This window comes from Choristoneura fumiferana, chromosome Z (assembly GCF_025370935.1).
Source record: "Choristoneura fumiferana chromosome Z, NRCan_CFum_1, whole genome shotgun sequence".
NCBI classification, from domain to species: domain Eukaryota; kingdom Metazoa; phylum Arthropoda; class Insecta; order Lepidoptera; family Tortricidae; genus Choristoneura; species Choristoneura fumiferana.
Genome location: NC_133472.1, coordinates 6,298,804 through 6,326,037, shown reverse-complemented (window position 1 = coordinate 6,326,037; position 27,234 = coordinate 6,298,804). Strand labels below are relative to the sequence as shown.

At 35.4% G+C, this 27,234-nt stretch overlaps 1 protein-coding gene and 1 long non-coding RNA gene across 2 annotated transcripts in view; one reads left to right on the top strand and one right to left on the bottom strand.

Moving 5' to 3' along the window:
- LOC141443889 (uncharacterized) overlaps nucleotides 1-27,234 on the top strand; it is a 116,125-nt gene that overhangs the window by 51,672 nt on the left and 37,219 nt on the right. The gene's annotated exons all lie outside the window — the stretch shown is intronic.
- LOC141444166 (uncharacterized) lies at nucleotides 203-24,440 on the bottom strand. Its single transcript, XR_012453140.1, has 5 exons — nucleotides 24,377-24,440; nucleotides 18,767-18,838; nucleotides 18,528-18,592; nucleotides 18,209-18,273; nucleotides 203-18,080 (listed from the first exon to the last, which is right to left on the bottom strand). It is a non-coding gene; the product is annotated as an uncharacterized lncRNA (long non-coding RNA).

Below are 27,234 nucleotides of genomic sequence, written 5' to 3'. Positions count from 1 at the left end.
ACTAAAATAGGTTTGATTGTCGTTTATGAATAAGGGGGTAAGACTTTGGTAAGCATTGTCCAAGTTTTGTAGACCCTTTTTATGAGAACGAATAACAATAATTTACTGTGATCTTGGTAATATACGCTAGTATTCGTTATAAGAACGATGGACACGCACTAACCTAAAACTTTATCAGGTAGGGAGTAATAAAAGACAGACACACATTCAATACTTTTCTTTCTGAACACTTAATAATTAAGTACAAAAAAAGTCGTCGAAAATATGCTTCACATATATCTAAGTGTCCATCGCTCAGATTTTCACAAAATATGAGTATACTGTAGCTATAGATAAATACTAAGCTCAATGGTAACTATACTAAGCGAGCAAAAAAAGTTGTACAAAGGTCAACGACTTCTATGCACCAAATAACGTTATTTTATGAATTAAAAAACTTAATTCGCATTCAGAAAGCTATTAAAATAAATCTAGTGTACTAATCCAACTCAAATGCCATGACTCATGTATGTGGATAATAAAGCATTAACATAAATATCGATATTTAAATAGTTTCACGCGAGATGTTTCCATTCCACAGTCTTTCTATAATGCTCATACATACATTATATAATTATGTATGGTATAATGAGTGGTGGATGGTACATTATATTTGAAAGTTCCCATGAAAGACACAATACAATAAATAATACAATTCAGCGTCGCAAAGGATACTAATTTCCACACGTAGATATATCAATTAACAGTACAATATGGTACAATTAAAAGGGAATCAATTTTATTAAATGGATTGAAAATTGACGCTAAAAACCATGAAGCTTCAACTAGCGTGTTTTGTTTTGAATGACTATTGAAGTCGTATATGAACATGTACAGTGCTGTAGGACTGTAGTGGTTCTAATCTGTTTGGCAGTTGACAGGTTGACATAATGAGCACCTAAAAAGTCAATGACCTCTGTGTACATTTATTTGACGCGTACTATAGTACAAGAAGATAACCAAATCGCATCAGTCACATTTAAAAATAACATTTTGAGCAATTTTATTTAAGTATAGAAATAATGTGCAGCCTTTTTTTATAAAAATAAAAAATGAAGTACAAGATTTATTCTAAAACAGTGAGACCTCACATCTTACTTATGTAGTTCTTTGAGATTAAATAGACATATTATGAACTATGAAGTACCTAGTATAATATGTATTATATGATTCAGCCTTATGCAGACATTATTACCGGCTACAGAACGTCTTAATCTTAAATTTAATATACTGAACTAATAATCTTTTATTGTTTTACCACATTGTCCCACACATCGTCTGATATTTCCGATGACATTTTCAGATTTTATCCTGCATATACATACTCAGGTTAATAACAAGACTATATAGCTACTTAGTACCAGCCAGTATCTTTCAGATTATTAATTTAGTGTATTAAAAATAATATACCTAATATCAGAACGAACTAGACCGGCGGCGCACCAACCGACTTTGTAATACATTAACGTGCGTGGCCGCGTTGTTAGCGCGCTGTGTGGTGAGCGCAATGACAGCGCAATGGACAGAAACTCGTTCGCCGCGTCGCCGATCTCGAGTAGAGGCCAGCCCCTGTACCAAAAACGTTACAAGTGCTACAATTCTACATAAATTGTCGCGTTTTTGTATGAGAAAGTTAACAATAATGTCGATTTGTGGCACTTTTAATTTTTGTGGTACAGGGGTGTGGTCGTTACAACCTTACTTACACACCGCGCGCGAGCTCCGAGGAATCGGGGATTGAGGAAGCGGAGGGAATGTGTTCTTCAACGTCGCTTCAAATCACGCAATCGTCCATTGAGCGTGTTGGGCTTGACGTGGGAGCACGTTTGTTGAATATTGTATTTTTTTAATATTAGTTAATAGGAAAGGTACATACATAAGATTCCTCGAAGCTTACGGACTCTGAGCTTAAACTATTTCGGCCATGCTCTAAACTGACCGATTTCGACCCGATTGAGGCCAATCTTAGAAGAACCCATATTGTGAAAATAGCACTTTTATACCAATTTTATAACATTGTGTTCAATTCGTATTACCTATGAGTAAAGTAGTAGAAAATTACAGATCCAATTAATCTTACCATCCATTTGACAATTTAATTAGATCTGTATTCTTCACCAATTAGGGGCTGTTTCACCATCCAATGATTAGTGTTAACTGACGGTTAAATGTGATGCCATCTCCGTCTATTCGAACAAAACAAATAGAGACGGCATCCCATTTAACCGTCAGTTAACACTAATCAATGGATGGTGAAACAGCCCCTTAGAATGATATTTTCAAGCGATGTTATTTCAAAAATCGGTGTCCTGGTTTAATGAATGAAATTAATGAAGTAAGTACTCGTACAATCAATATTTGTGGACTATAAAGACAATCGTAAAAACTTCTATAGTAAGATAGCACATCAACCATTCACTTTAAGACTAACATACTAAACCTAAACGGAACGGAAAGGACCCACAGACGAAAGTTTCCCCATATTATGAATAAACTTGATTTTTTAGAATAGTTATCCTTTTGCTCGACAATGATGTATTTTTTCATGGAATCACCTAAGCGATATCGCTAATAATTATCTTAAGACAAGTTTGACGAGACCATTCTGAGGACTACCATACAGAGCATGGCATAGTTGTTATCAAATTCCTCTAAACTAAGGCCAAAGGAATCGATATTTGAAATCACGTTAATGTCATTTGAAAATGGTAAGAAATTGTGTTGAATTTGGTTTATGACTGGAGTAGCTGAGAATTACCAACCTAATTAAATTTTACAACTAATTAGTGAAAATACAATTTGAGCGGTAGTTTCCTACCAATGTACCTACAGATTTACCTACTTACACAATTTTCTAATAGCTGACATTTCAAAAATCGTTCCCGCTAATCCATATACTTAATAGTACACATTAGAAAGACTAATGATTATGGATGATATAGACTTGTGTAGTAGAATTTGATCTGTTCCTTAGTCGATACCGACCCAGACTGAGACCTTTTAAATTCTTTGCTCTATGTGTATAGTAACATAACAACAGTTGATCAGTACAAGACTAGGAAGGCATTTCAAACGGACGTATTTAAATTCTGATAGCAGAAACAAGTAGAACACAAGATTTGAAACGTTAACACTACTGTAGAGTTGAAGAAACTTTTAATATGTAGCCGAACTCATGTTAATCAGAAATAATAGTGATTCATCCTTTGATAAGGTTACAGGAGAAGGTAACGCAGTTCTAAATTCTGGAATTTCCTTATTTCTAATCTTTATTTCCGATAGTATTTTCACACAATATGCCATATTGGAAAGACATTCTTTAAATGCAACTGGTACTTTTAATTACTACTGTAAACGATATACAGTAATTTATAAGTGGCACAGCTTGTGTCTACTACAATCTGGCAGGTTGACAGCTCGATATAGTTATATCATATCGCTAGAGTTATGAGAATGATACATGATAAGTGATAATTAATGATACTGTATAATAAGTAAGTATGATGATTTTTTCAACTGAATAAAAGTGAATGTCAACGATCAACAATCTAAAGAACAATCTAAATTAGTGTTTTTCAAACTTTTTTAGGACGCGCCCCCCCCTTTGGTTTCAAAAATATTTTGCGCCCCCTGCTTACCTCCACTTACAGTTATTTGTATTATCTTACGTGGATAATACAAACATTGAATCATACACAAGTATTTTAAAGATAGGTACTGCAACCCTCTTCAGGGACATCCGTGATCCTACGGAGGATCGCGACCTACAGATTGAAAGTCACTGATCTAAAGGCTATGAAAGTTATGTTTCTTCTATACCTACTATGACTTCTATAAACGAAGTTGCAATTATGGTGTTTACGTACGATTATCCAGACGATAAACACCCACTGAGAGGAGGCCTGTGCCCAGCAGTGGGACGTATATAGGCTGGGATGATGATGATGATGATGATGATGATGAAACACCCACACACCTCACACGGGATACTTCTCATTTGTCCAACGAAAATGTGAAAATGCTGAGTAATAAAATTGTAACTCGTGTAAAAAAACTTCTATTGGACAAAAGGGAAGTCACCATCACAAACGTATTCATATTATAACATACAGTTAAAGTTATTATCATTGTCAAATATTTTCAAACGAATGTAGTACTTCACGACAATATCCATCGATTATTAACCACGCAAAAATATATACCATTTACCACCTCAGGGTATATTTATAAAAATACTTGAATCATTTATCACGCGGAAGCTTAACTTCTTTTAAACGACAAACCCGCAAAAGTCGACGACGCGATTACTCTATCTAACATCTTCTTCTTAATACTACTATGAGAACAAATTTTTGACGAGATTTTAATTACTTATTTCTAGATTCCGTATTAGATGTTGGAGTTCTGGAGTAAATAAACCTAGATTTAAAGATTTTTATGGAAGAGTAAAGCAATCAGATTCTTTACCACTTCCAGATTATATTTTTAACAACACTTATTGATGTTAACTTGTAAGCAAATATGCAAAAACAACAAATTTGTCTTTGCAAATTTTACTCTAGTTTCCCAAAGCCTACCAAAATGGAGCTCAAGCGGAGATAATATTTTTACTTTCACTCTTTCAAGGAATTATGTATGCTATTTCAAACTGGATTACGGAAGACGCTGTCAGACTTAGTTTCAGGTGTTATAGAAAATGAAGAAAGCTTATGTTTAGATTATCTTTCTCATATGTGATGGAATCATGTTTTATGGGAAGTTAGCTCTAAATTAAGACAGATTCTTCATGATTTTTGACTATAATACGATGTGCTACCTATTAGTAATTTCGTAGAAGAAAATTTCACGCTGTTCTCTCTCTCTCTCTCTCTCTCTCTCTCTCTCATGCTTTGGAAATTTGTTTATTTGGGATAAACTGGCCAATACACACACACGTTAGGTAAATTCGATTAAATATGGGGAGAAATAGATTTCCAGTCAAGGGAACGACGATTTACATAAGGACAATGCCGTAACTAGGCACAACACTACTCAAGTACAGGCAGGAAGTAGTCAGTGGGATTTTCAAGGAACCAACTATAATTAGTTAGAATACCGAGTAAGAGATGCGTAAGAGTTCAGTAATTTCCAAAGATCATATAGTAGGTTCAGCCGCGTGACCTTGTCCTTGAGACTCGAATAAGGAAACAGAGATAACACACTTACTGCACTGATACATATTATTTAATACGAGAGCGAGAGGGACGGTACGATACGAACTTCGAGTTTCGTAGTAGCCCTGCTGACCTATACGTGGAAAAGGGACACGAAAATTACTTTGGAAGTACCTACTAACTTGGAAGTTTGAAGAATTTAAGATAACATCATCGATTAAGAAATCGTTAGTCAAAATACTTTATCTAGCAAACAATTTGTCTCGTTTCGATTATATAGGTATTTAGATCAAAGTGGAAAAGATATTATATTTTTAAAAACCTAAGTACTATCGTCGGTATACTCGTAGGGTCATAAGCTAAGAGCTCATAAAAGACAACAATACCTTTTTATGAGCCATACGATTATTGTACATGATTTCGGGATTTATCCCTTCCAGGGCTGTTACAACGGTCCTAACCTAACTTAACCTAGCAAAGGAAGACATAAGTATATAACTACAAAATACATCCATTCACAACGACAGCTATTACATGAAATGTAGATAATGGTTATAAGGAAACGCCCTTCTAGTTTAGGCTTTTGCCTTTACGAAACGTGAAGAAGCTAGCGCTCCAACGAGTTTAATTTAAAACGATACTGATTTCATTGGCAGCCTGAATGATCCTAATATTCTTAAGTCACCTTACAATAAAAATTCACGTCATTGAGAAACTACAACACATAGCGATATTAATACTGTTACTATACTGTATATTCGTAGTAAAGAAAGTATATGCACCTAGAGATAATAATACTTCTCGGTTACAGACATGTAATTGTACAAATATATGTAATGCTACAATACATTATGCTCTCAATACACACATAGGAGTTTTAATCAGAACTTTGTATTTAAAGCAAAATAAAAAAGAATCTCGAAACCCGAAACAAACTATGTTTAAGGAAATGATGGTCCAAATTTTTCAAATCCAGACCCAAATCAATTTAAAAACTTTCCATAATGTTGCAGTAAAAACCAATTGTAACTAAACTAAATTAGTACCTACTAAAGAATAACATTTGAGAACTGCTCGACTAATTAGTCTTATTTGTTGTGCTCGTAAGTGTCAGGACAAGGTTTGTCAGAAAGAAAATTCTGGGAAAAATCCCCAACAGGGGAGAAATCACGAGCGTAAGCTTGTTATATATAATAGATATTTAATGTATTCCTTATAGACTGGATATATCTTGCAACTAGCCTAATTATAAATAAAAGGAAAAATATTGTTAGTGCAATTAATTAAATGTCTCGGACTACATGACATCAAAGCCAAGAAGCTAGAAACTGTAATAGAGCTAACATGGATAAATAATAGCGATAGACAACTCTAGTAAGATTTCATTAAGCGTAAATTATCCACGAAAACTTATCACTTACTACTTTTACACAAACATACACACTATAGACACATGACTGTAATATGACCATATAGACATCTACTCGTTTTATACATCCGTGAGCAATACTTTTTTGCCAGTAAAACTTTTGTTGCATCGCAAACTTTCAAATTACGAAATATCAGTATGTAATTATTATGTTGTTACGACTTCTATTCGCTTAATTTGATCCTATGTATTTCTTTTTCTTTATTATAAAATGGTTATCTTCGTAAATCGCTAATCCAGTACCTAAAAGTTAACTTCGTTAAATGTTACACTTCGGAAAATTTAACGTAAGTTAATTTAATCGTTAATCCGTTTACATAATGAGAGGAATTGCATGTTTTTGTCAATACGTCTGTGTTAATTTATATACTTTTAAAAGCTGATGGTTTAGATAACGGAACGGAATTTAACGAGTTAAGTAAAGTTAAAGATAACCCGTTAGTAGAAGTAAATGTCGATAATTTGCGCTTAACTGTTTTATGCCCAGCTCTGAATATAGCTATAAAATACTAAGACGAAGTGATCCACGCTTTACCGGATTTGTGAATCTTGAGATCGGTCTTAAACGGTAAAACGTGAATTACTCAGAATGATCACCACTGAACTTGGTTTTATTTAATACGTAGCTCACTCATTGCAATAACACTCAAAAGATTACCATATGAGATCAATCTTAATGCATAAACTACAACTAATTACATATCCTACGCGAAACATATTTGATGTAGATACATATTTATATATATTCTCTCAATGAAGGCTTCAATGGTTTTTATAATCTCTATGGCATAAACGTATGTATTTATGTATATGCATATACAATAGATTGATGACACGCGGTTTAAGAGATAAAGATAAATATCGATATATAATATAATAACTAATGGGTATAGAAAATGATTTAAATTGTATTAATATAATAAAAGACTGATTAATTTTCGCCACTTTACCTTTCAAAGAGGTTTGTTTCGTAAAGAAATGATTGAATTAACTTGGACATTTGAAGAACTATTCTAAAAACAACAACGGGTGATTTTAAAATGTTTACATTAAATAACAAAATATTTCATCATGCCTGTATCTTACATAGAGTAAACAAGAACAAATTGAGGAAGAAAAGCTTTAATATGAAATTAACAACACTGATATCAATTATCATAAATATGGTTTCAAGACTACGAACTCACACGTTGCGCACCGCGTAGGTTCGTAGATACCTACATAATAATGAACAGAAGATTAATAACAAGTAAGTTAATTTCATAGCATAGCAATAACATCTAATTTTCTACCACCACCCTTCATATTACATATGAACGTATTTCTACAAATGGTAATTTAGGTAATAATAAGCTTAGTGTCACAAAATGTGATAGAGATGATATTTGTGAAGTAATGGAATGCTGAATATGTTCATATTTGAAGAGAATTCTATTAATACAGTATATAAAATTAGAACAGTATCATAAGAGAGGCAATATACAACGACCACTAAATCTAACATAGGCAAAAGGTTAAAGACGAGGATAAAAGAAGAATATATTCAAGAAACTGAAACAAAGGATATAGATGGCTAGGGATATCATGGGCTTCATTTAAAAAATGACTGAGGATTCAAGACGAATTGTCTCTATAGTCTAATACATAAGATTTTCAGCCATAGATATGGATACTGTGAATGAAACTCTCTATGAGTATATTCTAGACTGTAAAACGGGAAAAATGGCGGAAGATTATACGGCGAGCAACATCTGCACTGACTAACCACTCGTTGATTACTACTGCTCTGCAAAGAGCACAAAGACTAATAAGAAGAGAAGAAGAATAATCACGACTATGAGAAACACTAAAAAAAATCAATGTTGAGTCACTTACGAAAAATAAATGAACCACAAATCATCATCTTAAATCTGATGAAAAAACTGTTAAGTACCGACTCAATTAACTGTAAAATCTATTTAGCGTTAATTGAACTTGATTGTGGTAGCTCATGTCCTGCAGAAATTATGCAACCTTTTGTAATTTTCCAAGCATCCACGAGTGTTTACGGTATAAATCAGTAAGTACTTGTACATGTAGGTAAGCAAGAAATCAATGCAATAGAAAGTATTCAGGATTTTTCTATGGTTTAGTATGTATTTACTGAATAGTTATCTACTTTCTAATTTAAACTTTTCTTCACGGTTTTCACCAATTTTGAGGTAGAAGAAGACATACCTAATCTGTTTTCATACAGCGTTTATATTCATCGATATCAGAGCTCACATCTTTATCATACTTATAAGTAAGCATTCATAATAAAATAATGTCTTTGAAACGGTTCTAGTATCCAGTTATTTCATTTCGCTGTTATAGCTTATCACTGAGTTGTTCTTTTCACCATTTCACTTTCACCAAATTGTTGTTTTACTTTATTTATACCACCTTTACCATCATTACGTAATGATTATCTATTTGCACTTCTATAGTTTCATAATAGCACTTTGTCACAAAAATATCACTAACACTCACATGATCACTGCCTTGATAACTGTCGTCATGTTAGTCTGACACACTTTTACTATACACTGTCCTTTTTTGTTTCCCTCTTTAATATCACTTTACTATGAATTATTGGTAAATTAATACAAGTTCTTCTAAATGTTCAGATAAACCACCAGTCAGAAAAACATTTCACACCAAACCATAAGATGTTAATTTTTTTGGAGATTCAGCTTGCTTTCATTATTTGTCTTTTTTCTGCGATTTTATGATCTAAAACATCAAACGTCCACAACAGCAATAGTAACTTTGCCGATATATCCATCAATTTAGGAAGGATCTTGATCTTCATATAAACTTTCACTTTCTTGTTTTTGTTTTCAAATGCAACATAGTCCTTTTCTAAATTGTCGTATCTTATAGCGCCCTTCGGTTATTTAAAGCTCCTTTCGCATGTTACAATAACTCTTTCCACTTTATTACAACATTTACAACAGGTCTTGCAGTAAGACTGTTAAATGAAGAAACACATTAAATTTGATTATTACCAATACAACCCATGCGCCATCGCATTATTTTATATGAGATTGTTACTTCCCACCATAGACCTTCAATAAAATTTGAACCTATTGCATTGACATTCATGTTTTCCTTCCTTTTAGAAAAAGTATGCGTAAGAGAATATTTTTGTGTGCTTGCGTAATGTTAACTAATAAGTGTTATCCGTCCGCTTATTGACACTTTAAATCTAATAATTGCCATAATTGTTTCGCTAAATATTTCAATTGCTTAAGTACATGATCCCAAAGTAGCCACAGTTATCAAACTATCATATCTTTTTTAACAGAATGCGCTAGACAGTCTTTCTCCGTGCGGAAACTACGATACGAAACCTCTGCAGGGCTACTAGGAAACTCGAAAGTTCGTGTCGTGCGTTCCCTCTGTTACTTATAATATTTAATATAAGAGCGAGAGGGACGGTACGATACGAAATTCGAGTTTCAAGTTTCGTAGTAGCCCTACTGATCCCGAGAAGCCTGTGCGTAGCATTGGAACGTATGCGTTGGACTAGAGGTGAAGTGGGCCATTTCGTGGTAATAGCCATGTCATAGATACCCGCAGCCCTATAAGTAATTATTGATGTGTTGTTGATCTAGAGGTCTAAATAAAATGCCTCTTGCGCCCGTATGTATTATCATAGGCTGTCCTGCTCTCCACACCGCAAAAGAACAGTGCAATCTCTGTTGCTCAAGCGCATGATTAGCTTGTAGGTTAGTAGTATCGATATTGACCTGACGCAAAACGTAATTGGCGATCTTATCCGCAGCCGATACCGTTTGCTTTGAGTTCACGTAACTCTAATGTTCCGTCACTGCAATAGTACTTCCCCAACGTTATCATCAATACATAACGATTCTATTCTCTTTGGCACCTCCGAGAAAATTCTCATACGCATTCTCATTTTCAGTACATACTCTGTGACTGCTACTAACACTATTGGTAGGTGAGCCGGCAGGCAGGGGGGTACAACAGCCGTCAACCGCAAGCTTCGAATCAGTTAGTAACTATGCCACAGAATAAGTAATGGTACAAGATATTATGTAATCTGTGATAACGTGATTCTTTTGGTTCGAGATCAAAAACAATGACGTTACGAAAATATGGTGGCCACGGTTACAGATCTTGAATGTTCAGAATAAAAACTGGTGCTGGCGGGAAGATCACGTCATTTGTATAGCAAGTACTTTGCCTTTTCACGATTTTGGGACGATTTCTCGCGGTAGCTGATGTCCTTATTCCAGAGACTGAAGTGGTCTTTACATATCATAATTGTAACAACTAAGCAGGGCGCAGGGCATAAAACGTTCATTCGCATGCCTCAGTCAGCCCAACCGTCAATTTGCAGTTGTTAATTCTTGAGTAAACATTTAGCGGAGAAACATATTTGAACCTGTTTTTTTCACATTCTGCACTGTTTCTTGCAAAAAAACGTGATTTTGTTGATATCCCCACCCACTCCCCACGTGAAAATGCGATTTAACTCATGACTGGACGCCTTCCAATGCCGTATTCAATTTATGGACGCCCGCTTGTACTTACTTTAAGCCTTTATTAGTCCATATGCGACACCACACTCTCACATAGATGTTGGAATCATGTCCTTGTGGTAGTGATAGAGAATATTCAGTAAGAGGTGTCCGATCATTGGCAACGTTGGACAATCGGCTGTACTCTATAATTTTAGAGATAGGTACTGGGTGCTTATATGACACGCAGGGATCAGTTTTTAGCATTTCTTGAATCTAAAGTGTCAAAAATAGGATAAATAACAACAGGTTAGTTTATTCAAAGATTAAGAAACTAGACACTACTATGACATTTTATTTCAGTGGAATATGTTTGTGGGACTATAATGTGTCTACACCACATAATAATATTATATGTCACTTAATATAAAAAATATTATGAATTTGATATTGCATTGTACGAAACACGCCGCAAAGAGTGAATACATTTTAGGAATAGATGAGAAAACAGTACAGATTAGACGAGAAGAGAATTTAATAGAATAGAAAAGAAGACGAGCATACAATAGGTATAGACGAGGAATATCTTCCAAAGAGCTAGCCCCCATTATGATTACATCAAGAATTTTAACTTTAAGAGGAGTTAGAGCTGAATGATACAATTCTTAAAAGTTTCTATAGAGACCGAAGAAAGTATTTAAAGTTACCTATTGATATTGTAGTGCACCGTTTTTTTCGTGGGATCAGTTCAATAAAATGCAATCTGAGTATTTTTCAAACCGTTTCGTTAAAAATCACGCGTATTTCATTAACGTTATAAATAAAAACGATAACTTCGTTGATCGTACTTCGTTATAAAAACTTTAACTACGTTAACAGTTATTTTAAACATTTTTATTTTTAACGCTAGTTAATTTAGTCAAAATACTGTTACCTATTAGGTTAAGCCGAAGAAGTTTAAGCCAGGAATTGCATTTGAGCTTCTCAAATGTTACTTACATAGGACAGGATAGTACCTAAGAGGACTATATACGAGTAGGTATGTCTTCGAAAGCAACACCTCTTAGTTAGTGTACACTTGCCATAGTTTTCATCACTGACGACAGGTTGAAAAGTTCGGTAACCAGTGGCCGCTCTGTCTTTCCGTCGCTTTGAGCCTTGGCCAGATAAAGACAAAACATACTTACTACAACCTAAGTGGAAAAACATTAGTACTATTTATTAGTAAGCACTTTATTTCAATTTCAATTTAGCACCTCGCGCATTTTTAAACTCGGTACTTATCGTCAAGTATCACATTAGAACGAATTCCTCAAAGCCGTCGCAAAGGTCTATGCGCTCAGAGCCTCGCTGTGGTTGAGGCCACCCCTGGCTATTAGGTCTTTGCTGAATCAGCCGACTATGGGCGAATAAAAGCCTCACAAAGTAACACCGTTCGCTATTATCGGTAGACAATGAAATCTTCAAGTTCGTCATCATCATCATCATCAACTCACAGCAGTCCACTGCTGGACAGGCCTTTTCCATGGCGCGCCACAACACTGTCTCCAGCCCCTCGCATCCATCCGCTGCGAGCGACTCTCTTAGGTTGGCCCGTCCACCGTGCATCAAGACGCCTTATACTACGTTTTCCCGTCCAATCTTCATGTTACGAGTTGTTACAAAAATCAAACAACTTCTGCATCAGCAGCAATTTCAGTAGCTTCTTACCATGTTAATTCTTTGCCTATGCAACAATTATACACTGTTGTGGTCCACAACAGTGACAGGGAAAGAACACAGCTTCCCCGACCGAGCTGGTAGGCACGCCAAGTAACCAACGCGCTTGCAGCGATAGACTCAGGAGACACAAGACCTCCTGAAGTTGAGTTCCTAACTGGACGATCGTCGTTCTGTTGTGCCATGGATGCGTATCCCATAGCCTGGCTGAAAAACGGTGACGAAGAGGAACCCTCTGGGATTTTAGTGGGTACACCGCCCCTTTCTGGGGCAAGAATTCCGCATACCCAGCGGCCCCTGGGGTTTTATGGGGTTTTCCCAGTAAGTACAAAAAAGGTCATACCTAACATGAAGAAGACGTTCGTCAACGAAGTAGTGGAGGTAATTTCCGCGTTGAGTATCGTCATTAAATGACTGGCTGGTAATTTAAAATCAACGTCTATTCTGTGAAAAGACCGCAGAGTGCCCTTTTACACGTCCCTTTATACTACCAGCGTTTTCGGAAAGACTATAATTGTCAAGAAGAATATGCCGTGAAATTAATCAGAAAGTAAACCAGCTTCGAACAAATCGCGCGGTTTGTATTAACAGTTTCTTGCTAGGATTGACTCGATTAGTTGTAACCCAATCCTAAATGTGACACAAATGTCAAAGTACTACTAGCGCCAACCTGACCTGTCGCAGAAACAATTTAACCACTTTCAAACCCTCCCCTAGATTCATATCCAAGCACACTGAAGCGGCCAAACGACGGCTAACCGATAGTGTCTTTTCCAACCTAGACATTCGCGAAATCATCGATGGTATCGAAGTGATGATGCTATATTTCCAAAACTCGAATTGAACCCTGCCCACTTAAGACCAAATACGATGTGAAAGAACCCCAATTTGGTAATCTTACGCGTGTAAACTAAGTTGGTCTATCAAAATTACAAGATCATTAAAGACCCTCTCCCACTTCCCACTCTGGATGTTACAAAAAAGTAAGACCTGCGCGGAATCTTAATCCCTTTCTTATCCCCACATAACCAATATAACATCAATCATTGAAATAAACGCCCCTGAGCGATAATATAGGAAAAAACTCCTTAAAACCGAAGTGCAACTACATTTCCGTAAGTAGTCTCAAACGAGTTCTTCTAACGTCACAATCACAGTAACAGTAGACTCGAGTGAATAGCAGAAGCAAATTTATAAAAGACATGCGAACTTACCCCCACGTCTCGCGTTCGTCAAGAAGTCCGAGTGTCTCTAGCCCTTGATTAAAGTAGAGCGACATTGTCTACACCGCTTCCGCGCCTATCAAAAGGCGCCGTCAAAATTTTATTTTGCATTTTTTGGAAAGTGGCGCCCCTTGCCACCAGGGCCAGCCAGCGTTCCCTCTGTACTATGGACGCTGTCGTGCGTGGCCATCTGGCCATATCGCTGGAGGCATCAAATCACACGTTGTAAATATATATGTTTATTGCAAACTGCTGGGGCAAGGGCACTCAATGCCTCATTGTTGTTGAATGTACGCGATCCCGTTCGCTTCCAACGGCTGAGTGGACAAACGCCGATTTTTAGTGGCCATGCTCACTAAAGAGAGAGACCGACATTATTTTCCACTGAAGGTATGTGTAAAGCATTCTACATCGCAAATATTTTTTAGGGCACCCAAATCCAATCTTTACCATTCAAAGTTGTATGAAACCGTTTGCCCGTCAGTGTATATGAATAACTAGTAATACTATCGACATAGGTACGTACATCAAATACTCACTCATTAAGTTGAATTATATTATAAGCTAAGTTAAACAGTTGCTACTTATTTGTGCTTTTATGACTAGCTGCGTGCCAAATATAAATGAGAAAGCAACTTAATTTAAATGATATATACCTACATATATATACACCGAAGGGTATCATAAAACGATGGTCGTATAAAGGTTATGAAAGTATAGTTTGAATAAAGACTATGTCCAAGAAGCAAATACGCAGACGATAATATATCACGTACTTATATAGTTGCGGGATACAAAAAAATATTTAATTCAAGTCACTCAATGAGACAGTGAAGCTAAAGCCACAAATATTTTTTGTGGCTCGAGTATCGTACCAGCTTCAGGTTAGTTAAGCCTATTCAATTAAATATTTATTTTGCAATTAGAGAATGCAAGAAGAATTTAGATCCTTGATAGTAAACTTTAATTGTTGAGCACATATGGAACTTTGTCAAAGTGAGACCATTAGTTGATTATACGAACATGTACGTAGACAATGTACCACAAACGCTCAACTATTATTACCGGTAACTATGCAAGCGTAAGAAATTGGAATGCTGAGACCATGAAAAGAAACTTAAGATATGAACGATGATAGAATGGAAAATGATAAATGACAAGTGAGGTTTATTCTAGAAGTTTAAAATGAAAATAATACAAATACCACTGATGTCAAAGTGTGGTAGACCCACCACCCGCCCTAAATAACTTTGAATTCTAAACTAAAAGAAGTACAAAAATAAGTTCTCTTAAAAACAGTGACGTAGATCAAAATCGCCCAAGATCTGCTAAAGCAGTCACATTTTCAGGATATTTATGAAGTTGATTGCCTAATTCAGGCTTAATAGAGATCTATGCCGAAAAAGTGATGCTTTGCCAAATCGACGGCATCAGTCCAATTTCTGATATGACAATTTGCAAATGTTTTTTTAGTTGAAGCAATAAGCAAATGCTGTTTCAGTAGACAGGACTGATGCAAACGCTTTATAAATGAGCAATATTGATATTGTTAGCGTTTTAATAGGTACTTGAATGTTATTAATAAACGTGAGATCTTCAAGAATTGCTGCTGAAAAAGTTAATTCAATCTGAATTAGAAAAGGGAATGGTAAATAATAATTTCAGACATGAAATTGAGACTCAGTCATTAAATTGAAATGAGAATATTGAATCATTAAATTGAAACGAGAATATTGAATTAGAGAAGATAATGTGGATAACACGCCTATTTCTAGACAAATACAATATATCTGTGTAAAAGTATTCAAGAAAATAGTTAATCTTTACAACATCATAAACGCTTTTTAAAAAACTAGAAATTGATTGAAATCATAAAACAGAATTAAATAAAAATGAAACCGAATACATCAAAACCATTTCCTGTATATAAAATCCATGTAAAAATCATTCAATATATCAATCAGATTAGATGCTTTCAAGACCACGCTAGGCCAAACTGTGACTTGACGCCTATTTTAATTGCTAGTCTTTCGGGGCGAAGTATTCAATTAAGTATTAAATAATTAATTACTAAAGTATTGCTTACGACCAATAATAAATCTAGAATAATTCATTGAAGTTCAATAAAAACTATAAACTTAAATAATTGTAAAACGCAAACACACACTTAGAAATATTCACCTTTCCGTTTTTACTCAAGATGCATTCATTCAATTTAATTGATTTCACAAATTAAGCAAGTATTAATTAGTACATGTGAAATTAGTGAAAAACTTAGGTACTACAAAAGACTTTGATCAATTATAATTAAGTAATTATCAATAATAATAAAGTAAAGCACTCGGACTTGGTTGTAAATTGAAAGTACTGCATTGTTTCTCGTAGACGCTGTTCTCGAATAGTTCTGCCATTTTGAAATCACTGACACAAAACACTGATGAGGTTCTCGCTGGTCGCCGGATTGAGTTAAGTTCACGATTTGGATCAGATCTAATAGGAAATCATATTAAGGCGGTTATGAATGATTCCCACAGATCGATCGAAATGAGGTAGATTTAATGATGTTATTCACGGCAATCATCTATCGATCGAACATAGACTATTTTTATCTTTTCCATGATATTTATCGGACCGAAGTAAAATTAGTTCTTATCGCAGATGGGGTGCTGCTGTCGCAGTTTACAATTTAACTTGAGCCTAATAAAAACCATCAGTTATCGTTCTGTCATTCAAAAAATCATTTTTCTAATCCTGCTAAAAAATATCATTCAATAAACCCGGGTTTCGTGACTTCTTCATTTGGTTTTCTAAATACTTTTCAGTTTTATCAAATAAATAACAATACTGACTGAGTTCCTTTTTAAATCCTTTCCATGATTTCAATGAGGTAAAAATGAAATTTCCGTCACTATTCAGGTCGAACTTGGCGTCAGATTCCTTGCACTAAAATTTCAGTAAGAGCTTATTCAAATCACCGATAAATTTCGATATTAATCAACTCAGTCAGCATATGATACAGCATAAGACATTCACACAGCAGTCTCTTTTTGAATTACACTTGCAGTGAAGTCGTTACTTCGCTTGAAAACTTTCGAATCCAAAAGCATCATCAAAAACTAGGATGAATGTAATTTTGACTTCCAATAGCTTTTGTTTAAATTGTCATGATTTTGGGTGTTTCAGATTTATTCCATTGTAAGTATATCTTCCGTAGGCATGTTCAACTGTTGATGTTGTTTGATACGTCGTGGTAGCGTCTAGTCAAACTTCAGCGTTGTTATTGCACGTTCCTTGGATTCCTACTTCCACTTGATTATTATTTTCTGATAGAGATTCTTTGATGTTTCACCTTCTTGGGTTTTCCCCTGTTCTGTTCGTAATGTTATAAAGTTGTTCTACCTTCATAGATATGATATTTACAGAGCACTGCACTTCGTTCTTTCCACGATTTCAATAAGATACAATACAGAGTCAAACAATGCGTTTATACTTCACAATGAGATATCAATAAACCTTTTTAAAATCATGAGTAAATGTAGATGTTATTTGCATGCTCTGGTTTACAGTTTCGCTCTTTTTGTTGTTAAATCTCTCGATCATTGAGACCTTTGTATTGATGATTATAATTAGACCTCTTCAAAACTAATGCGAAAGATGTTGCTACACTTGTTCATAGATATGAGTTTTTGACAGTCTAATTAAAATCATTGGTCGATTAGATGGCTTCATGTCTAAACTTTCAGAGGTTTTCACTAGCCTTAATTGTCTCATCTTAATTGTTTTTTTCAGTCATTTTATAACTTTTTCATTTCTCAGTTCTCAATCTGCGACCCGTTTTTAGTTATTCTTGAAAGCATCGTCAAACGTCACATAATCATTTTAAAATCATCTATCCATACGACAAACGGTACTGAATATTGTACAGAAGGAGGTTAATTCTGTATAGAAGAGTTTCAGAAAACTTTGAAAGTGTGCAGGAATTGTGTAAGGCCTGAAATAAACAAAATACCTGTAAAGAAAATAAATAATAATTACATATCATAGTAAAATCAATCTCCAAAGCACTATAATAATTAAGAACTTTTTATGTTTAGATGAGAAAAACAAAGATTCTCAATAAAAAAAAGGATTTCTTACCTTTTAAGTAGGATATATACGAGTATGTTTGAATCCAGGTTTAAGCGGAGATAGGGAAAAGACAGCTGTAAGTAAAAAACATTTTTAGGTTTACAACAATATGGTCTCAATTTGGGGGCTTTGGGAAACAAGCAATAAGTTCTTCAAGAGAAAAATAGTGAAAAATTTCTGACGTTCAATTTATACAAAAGCATTTTTGGTTTCTAGTATCCAGGGCAGTAATGTAGATGGGCAACGTCTAGTTTTTGGGGCAAGGGTAAATTAAGTATTATCCTGGCTGGGCCATATGCGTATTAAAAAAAAGAAAATACCAACTTACTTTTCGTCAGAGAAACGGAATTCTTAAGTTCTGCCATTCTGTAGACTTCAGTTTTCGCTTATAACCTGTTGGCCAATAAAATTTGATATTAAGTTTTTTAGATCTTGGTAACACAATACCTTGCCGGAAAAGTAAAAGTTAGAGTTAATATATAATAGCTCAAGTTTATTGCAATTTTGCAGTTATATGAATAATTTTATTTCCTTAAGTAGTAATCAAAGCTATGTGCATATACTTACTAAATGAGGAAGTAAGAACAGTAGTCCAATAAAAAGTCAATCCATTATAATTTGAAGGTAGAATTTCGAAACCTGTGGACAAATGAAATACTTCAAAGATTTTTATCTAATATCATCATCTCCGTCTATTCCTATCCCAGTACAGGGATTAGGTCTGCTCTCGGAATGAGAGGACTTGAGTCGTAGTTCCACACCATTGAATTTCTTCGCAGTCGTGTGCAAATTTTCTCACGATGGTTTTTTAGCTCTAGGTAAATTTCAATTGGAATATCGCACTTGAATTCTCAGACCCAGAGGTGCGAGCCCAGGTTCGAGTCCACGACTTTTTGCTTCAGAGGCCATAGGCCCATAGGTCAAACCGGTGTACTGCCTTTTCGGCGAATATGATTCGCCAAATTTCACCTGGCAACCGAACCTTTCTCCGAAGTTTTATTTGGCAAACTAATCGTTGGCATAACTTTACTTCGCAATTTTCTTATTTCGCAAATTATTTTTTTTTGTTTGTATGTAGTTTTAGTTACCTTTATTTTGTTTTATATTATAGATAAATCTTCTTAACAAGATTTATACACACTTATTTAAATTAGTTTCAAATATTTAGCGAGCATGACGGTTCGGAACAGAAGCGACTTAGATAGTTTAGGTAGGTTCATAATGCTAAGGTGGGAGTGAAGCGGAGCGGAGCGGTGGTAAATTTGAAATGTAATTTTGCACATGAATTTCGAAAAATTCAGAAGTGCGAGCCGGGGTTTAAACCCACGATCTTCTGCTTGACCGTGAGAGGCCATAGATCAATCCACTAAGCCACTACGGCTTGTTATGTCATCAAACAGTATGTAAAAAGCTATTAAGAAAATGATTTTCTGCAACCCGTTAAATTTTTAGTAAAAATTAAAGTAGTTTTAAATAAAACTTTATTTTATAAAATGTATCACATTTATAATTACTAAATGTTATAAAGTACACTGATATAAATTTAAAACTACATACTTTTATAATTGAGTTTAAGTCACAAGCACAACACCATACAGTTATAAATTGAATGTTATTCGAAATCACTCATTTTTAAAAACATTCCATTGTCACAGATAGCACCAGAGAGCCCAAATTCACAGGACAGTAAAAGTTGGGGAACATATAAAATACAATCGAAAATATCAACAGTAGGTACAAAGTTTACATTTTCATTTTATTTTTACAAAATTTATGTATTATTATTAACACTTTACGAACTGCACTTCACTTCACAAATTTACTGTCACCACACTTCGGTTGAGTTACTGCCACCCCATATCATTTACTTCACTACCCGAAAAACGCGCGCGCGTATAGATTTTCGTTACAAAATTGAGTGGTAGGATGTGTTATATTTTAAATTTCACTTTAAATATATTTTAATCAAAATGTATGCTCGAGTCTTAATATTTTTTTCTTCCTTGGTTTCAATTCACTTCAATTCGTTATCTCAAAGCAGTATACACTATAGACTATCTATAGCCATATGCTGATTCAAAGTCAAAGTCAAAATATCTTTATTCAATTTAGGCTATAACAAGCACTTATGAATGTCAAAAAAAATCTACCACCGGTTCGGAAAAACCTCTGTTGAGAAGAATCCGGCAAGAAACTCAACAAGGTATATTTTTTTTAAACAGATTTACAATATTATTAAATGATATGTATACATCACAAGTATTTAACACAACTTTATTTTTATATTGCGCTATAGCTATTAAATTTACATAAGAAAAAGAATAAAAAAAGGCTTTAAAAATATTTTTAGTAAAATTTAGTAAGTAATAATACTTAAGAATTGTAAATTGAAGTACCAACTACGCATCCCAATCGATTTTACTACAACCATGCGCAGTAGTTGATGACATCTACGAGTAGATGCGCAGTTAATTGATTCTGTTTCCAATCAAGCTCTTAGTGAACAAGTCTTTGTTCCGATATGGCAGTTTTATTAAAATAGTCTTTCTATAGATTTACACTACAAATTAGAAGTCCAAACAATGAAATAAATCTATTAGCATTTGTTTTTGAAATATTACAAGATGGACAAGTCAAATATTTATTCTTCTTTGACTTCAGTTCACTTCACTCCACTTCACTTCACCTTATTTCACTTGAAAGCATAACGCACCGTACTCATATACCGATTGAGTTAGACCACCCCTTGTTTATTAATAAACAGACAACGAATCGCTCATGGTCATTGCATCAGCACACAAGTAATTTTTAATAGTCTTTTTCTTTCGGTAGCAAGTAGAGAATGAAAATAAATAGTTTATGCCCTTGTTTCTTATTGCAGCAATACTTACTTGGTAACACTCAACTAGTGACCGTACCGATATGCAAGCTGACGCTGACTAAGACTAAACTTACATTCAGAAATCCTAGACCGTTTTAGTATACTAACTGCGCACCTCAATCGATTGACGCTACAGTCATGCGCAGAATTCAACGATGCCTAAATGTACTATTCGGTACTAAGCAATCTAAGCTTGTTGATCGATTTTCTTTGCAATCATGCGCAGTAGATGATTATTTGTCCCGATAGAGCAGTTTTATTTAAATACCTAGCCCGAATGAAAATATTTTAAAATAAATTGTTTCAATTTTTAGAATTAATTATTTCTGTGGATACTTGCTCAGTTTTAGTCTTATCAAGACAGAACACATAAAAGAATTGAAACCGTCACAATTCCTAAATTACTTTGAAAATAAAAAAAACCTTTTATGAATTGAAAACTGGAAGACTTGGATAAATCTTCCAGTTTTCAGGTAAACAAAGGCATAAGAAACATGCTCAATTAAGGTATAACCAAACCCCAAAAAAAACATAATTTTAAATTTACTCAAACAGTGTATTTAAATGTATTTTTATTTGATTCCACATGTTTTTTCTGCATGTATTAACTATTTTGCATGAAATTTTCCACTACACAAAGTAGATAACGGTCTCTTAGCACAGGTATTTTTTTTTACTTAAGAAAAAGACACCAGCGGTAATGTAATATGTACTCTCAAGAAATTGAATAAATGTGTTTTTTTATATAAATATCGGTTTATATTTTGATTTGACACGCGCAGTTTGAAGCTCTTTGATTCAAAATAACAGTTACTTTGATATTTTATTTCAAGATGCATCGAATGATAGGTAATTATTAATAGCTGTTTTTGAACTGCACGGCACTTTTTTCTAACACAAATTATCACTTTTGTGCACTTCAAATCCATCCAATGCAATGGTTTAGAAGAAACTCAACCAACAATATACATCATTCTACTTCACACGATATTTAATTATTTACTTACAGAGATTATGCAAAATGAACCTGAAGCACTGAATATCATATTATTCAGTTGTATATTCAATGAATTGTTACATAACATACTTAATTATTTAGAAATCTTGGCGATGCGCTGTCTCAAGTTGATGAACATATCTTGTCAATTGGCTTTATTAAACGCATTAACATTATACTTGTTTTAAATATTATAAAATATAAATATTTAGAACTTGACAGGTCAGCGCCACTTGCACGCAGTTTTTAGAATGGCGATTAACTGCGCAAACCACGACCTTACGTTGTCATGCGGAGAAAGTAATTTAGTAATCAATACACTTTAAAAAAAACACAAAAATTTAGTTGAATTGTTTCATTCCTTATACCTGACGCACTCATTGAATTGAGTGACCCTAGTCATAGCGAATTGAGTTGCGCCGCTCCCGCCACTTAACGCCTTATTGATTTTAGGAAGAGAGAGAGAAGACTGCGTTGCGCATGTCTTCGTAGAGGATATGAGTTTCCTCTATGTGACACTAGAGTGCTGCTTTATTGAAAAGAAAATCGATATTTTTTTTACAATGCGACAAAAATTTTAATAAACGTGAGTGTAACGTTTGCACGAAGGTGCTTTGTTTTATTTATATTATTAAATTATTATTATTATTAGTGTTATAATCTTATTTAAGCTAAGTATACTGTAAAACTCTGCTTTCCAGCCCAGCCTTTCATTAAATAAAAAATTAAAATATTGACTATTTTATTAGGGTACTGGCAAATATTTAGTTTTCTAATAGGGTCCCGTCGCCGAAAAGTTTGAGAACCGCTGTTATAAGTAAGTGATTTCTTACAACAGTCGAAGCGCGGGGGTGATTTTTTTTTCTCATTCAACCCTATTGTGTGGGGTATCGTTAGATAGATCTATCAAAGCCATTAGGGGTTTGCTTAGACGATTTTTCGATTCAGTGATTTTTTGGCGAAATATTCAACTTTAAAGTGCAAATTTTCATTAAAATCGAGCGTCCCCGCTCTAAAATCTAAAATTTGAAAAAAAATAACAGAATGGTACGTATATCAAACTTACAAGAAAAACTATAACGGCTAAGTTTGCTTTTGAATTATTAGTAGTTTAAGAGTAAATAGCAGCCAAAGGTATAAAATATACCTAAACTTGGAAGATTCCGTGTAAAATACGAAATCCTTAGAAAAATATTACTTAATTTTTTTGTAATGGCTACGGAACCCTATTTTGGCCTCTTGGCCGGTTTTTTAATGCAAGTGATGATAAAGTATTGCATTAAAAAAAAGTGGGTCCGCAAATTCAACTGGCCCGGGACGCCAAATCTTTAAATACGCCTCTGGGGTAAGGCTGCGATTCCATCAAATATGTGCGAGTATGTGATGCGAGATGCGAGATGCGAGCAATGTGTTTTTCATGAATATGAATTCGCTGCTAGAGGCGCTAGTGTAGCGTGAGGTCTCCGAAATGTCAAATCTCCTAGTTTTTGGGTGAGCTACGCGGGTTTATTTATAATTAGAATAATTTTGTGAATATTTTGCATTACCTGAAATTAATTAAGTATGGCAATTATGCGATAAGGGGCAATGAATGTCTGTGTTTTGTTACAGTTTTGTCTTTCGGAAACTTTTCTCCTTCCTATTTTTCCGAACAAAACGGGACTACGCAAGACTGTGGTTGCTCGATATTTTTATGGTACGGTTTTAAGATGTATTAAATATGATTTTAATCTAAACTTTGTTTTCACGCCCGTAATAACAGACTTTGAAAGCCACACTTAAAAACCTCACGCAACAGTGGCGCCATCTAGTATGACAAAAAACGATAGCGCTCATTGAAACGCTTTGTTTACACTCCCACAGCACATCTCTGGTGGAAACAGCTGAGCGGAGCGAGGCGAGGTAAATGCAGCGTTCTATTGGTTCATGAAAAACACATTGCTCGCAACCCATACTCGCATGTATCATCATCCCAACCTATATACGTCGCACTGCTGGGCACAGGCCTCCTCTCAGAACAAGAGGGCTTGGGCCATAGTTCCCACGAGGGCCCAGTGCGGATTGGGAACTTCACACGCACCATTGAATTGCTTCGCAGGTTTGTGCAGGTTTCCTCACGATGTTTTCCTTCACCGCAAAGCTCGTGGTAAATTTCAAATGTAATTCCGCACATGAATTTCGAAAAACACAGAGGTGCAAGCCGGGGTTTGAACCCACGATAGGTCAAACCACTAGGCCTACCAACAAGTCAAACCTCTAGGCTCCCTTAGATGTTCATTAGCTTAAATTGTAGACTTACCAGTTGGGACGTCATGTCGTGGTTGAAGACGGGAGCAAAATGGACCTGACCCTAGCGCTTTAGCTCGGATGCTGGGGTCTAGATTGCGCATGTCAGTGCGGCATCGATTGAGAAGAATCCAGGACGTGGGCCGCGTTACCTAGGTTACCCTAGGTGGGATGAAGCCTGCGGCTCTCGAAGTTTACGGCCACTCTCGTCTCGGCCAGTCTCCCTCCTGAAGACCAGTGTTGTCACATCTACTAACTTTTTGGTAGATCTACCTATTTCGCCTCCGTTCTACCTATCTACCACCCTTAGCCTCAAATCTACCTATTTTTCAAAATATTACGATAGTAAACAATTTACCACGCGTGTAATGAAATGTTACTTACTATCGAATTTTTTATAAAGGTTCCGTTTTTGCCATTTTGGCTCCGGAACCCTAAAAAGATATTAGAAACCTCAATATCATTTTTGAAGACCTATTCAAATACCCCCACTCGTGTGGGTTTGATGAAAAAAAAATTAGTTTCTTCTAAGTTTTGTTTTTTTCTATTTTGTTCCTCAAGTATTCAAAAAATGTATTGTTATTGTTTTTTTCTATTTTTGTGTGAATATCTTAATGCGGCTCACAGAATACATCTACCAAGTTTCAACAGTTCTTATAGTTTCGGAAAAAAGTGGCTGTGATATACGGACGGACAGACAGACAGACATGTTGGATAGTCTAGCGCTCACTTTATTATTTTTTGACACTAGCAATATTATTGCTGTCTATGACACAGAGGTTTTTATCCTCTCCCTTTCTGCAGGGCTACTCCGAAACTCGAAACTCGAAGTTCTTGTCATGCGGTCCCTCTCGCTCTCGTATCAAAGGGTAAGTGTCAGAGGGACCGCACGACACGAACTTCGAGTTCGAGTTTCGGAGTAGCCCAGCTGGTTCGACTGCCATTGTGCGAGCATATCCTTACTGAACTCTGACCATTGCCTCTTGTAATTATGTACTTGTATCGTTTTTCCTGACGACTTGTAATTCTTTTAATGTGGATTAAATAGAGCTACAAAGATTTCGGTGTATCAATTAAATCCAGTTGCTGCAAGCATACCACTCCACTGACGGTCAACGACCTCCAACAAGACAGACATGACGAATCCATAAGGGTCCCGTTTTTTGCCAATTGGCTACGGAACCCTAAAAATCAAGTTGATTTGTCGCTGGTTCTTGTGGTGCATAGAGCGCGTCACTTCGTTTGTTTTATGGCGGTGAAGAGTTTAATCCTACTCATGGATATTTGCTACTCTCATGCTAAAACGGCTGGACTGATTTAGGTGAAATTTCGTATGTTGATAGCTGAATCTCTGGAATAACACTCTTTTCTCAAAGGGGCGGCAACGCATCCGTAATTCAACTTATTATATATGTTATGGCTGTCCATAGGCGGCGGTGATTGCTTTTCATCAGGTGACACGACTGCACGTTTTCTCGTATCACAAAAAAAATAGAACGATATTCTTCTCTTGTACCCTACTTAGGTATTTAAAAACTTCTGAACAGTTTGAAAACCGCTGCGCCACCCCACTTCAGAAGGTTCTAGACTAAAAACATCCGGGGAGAAAGGGTGGCTGTGCAGGCCGATTTTCAAGGGGACCTTTTGCTTATTACCCCCCATCTACCTACAGCGAATTACCCCCACTACTGGGCTAAGTCTCGTCTCATAATGAGAAAGCCTGGTAGTGCTATTTATATATAGTTATTTGGGAACCATTTAAGAATATTTTAACGATAACTCCAAAGCTGTATAGAATAGACGACCAGATGGCCTAGTGGTTAGAGAACCTGACTACGAAGCTTGAGGTCCCGGGTTCGATTCCCGTGTCGGGGCAGATATTTGTATGAAAAATACGAATGTTTGTTCTCGGGTCTTGGGTGTTTAATATGTATTTCAGTATGTATCTATCTATATTATTATATTTATCCGTTGCTTAGTACCCATAACACAAGCTTTGCTAAGCTTACTTTGGGACCAGGTTAATTGGTGTGAATTGCCCGTGATATTTATTTATTTATTATTTATATATATCTGCAGGTGGTAGGACCTCGTCCGCCCGGATTGCTACCACCATCTTGCTCGCTAATTCTGCCGTGAAGCAGCAGTGCTTGCACTGTTGTGTTTCGGCGTGGAAAGTAAGACAGCCGGTTAAATTACTGGCACTTGAGGTATCCCATCTTAGGCCTCTATCTGCGGATAGATATCCTCGTGATATGCGGATGTTACGATTGGCCGCGGACATATATAACGTACAGTTGAGCAAGCTGATTCATATACCAGTGGAATCTTTTAATTATCAACTAGCTGTTCCCCGCGACTCCTTTCGCGTAGAATTCGTTTTTTTTGCTATCCCGCGGGAACTGTGCGATTTTCCGGGATAAAAACTATCTTATTTCCTTCCCCGGGACTCAAACTATCTGATACCAAATATAATTTAAAATAAATATATGTATATGCTATCGTTGTTTTGTGTGTTTGTGGAGTCGCAGTGCAAGTTAAAACTTGTATTAGTTTGTATGTATTGTCTTTCTTAAGAGCGTTTTTTTCGGGGCGTTTTTATTTTTATATTTGCTGGCGTTTTTTAATGTCGGGGTTTTTTGAAATTTTTAATTTAAGTTTTTTTATTTAATGTTTTTTGTCACTCAAAGTTAGGGACTAAAGGACTCACTTTACTCCCGCCTCGTAAGGCTATATTAACCTACTTTTAGAGCATGAGGAGTGAAAAAGTAGTTAGTGACGTTGAGATGCGAATTGTGTAAGTAATGTACGCATATAATGCATTGTGTAATGTACGCATCCTTACTGGCATTCATAAGGATTCGTGAACAA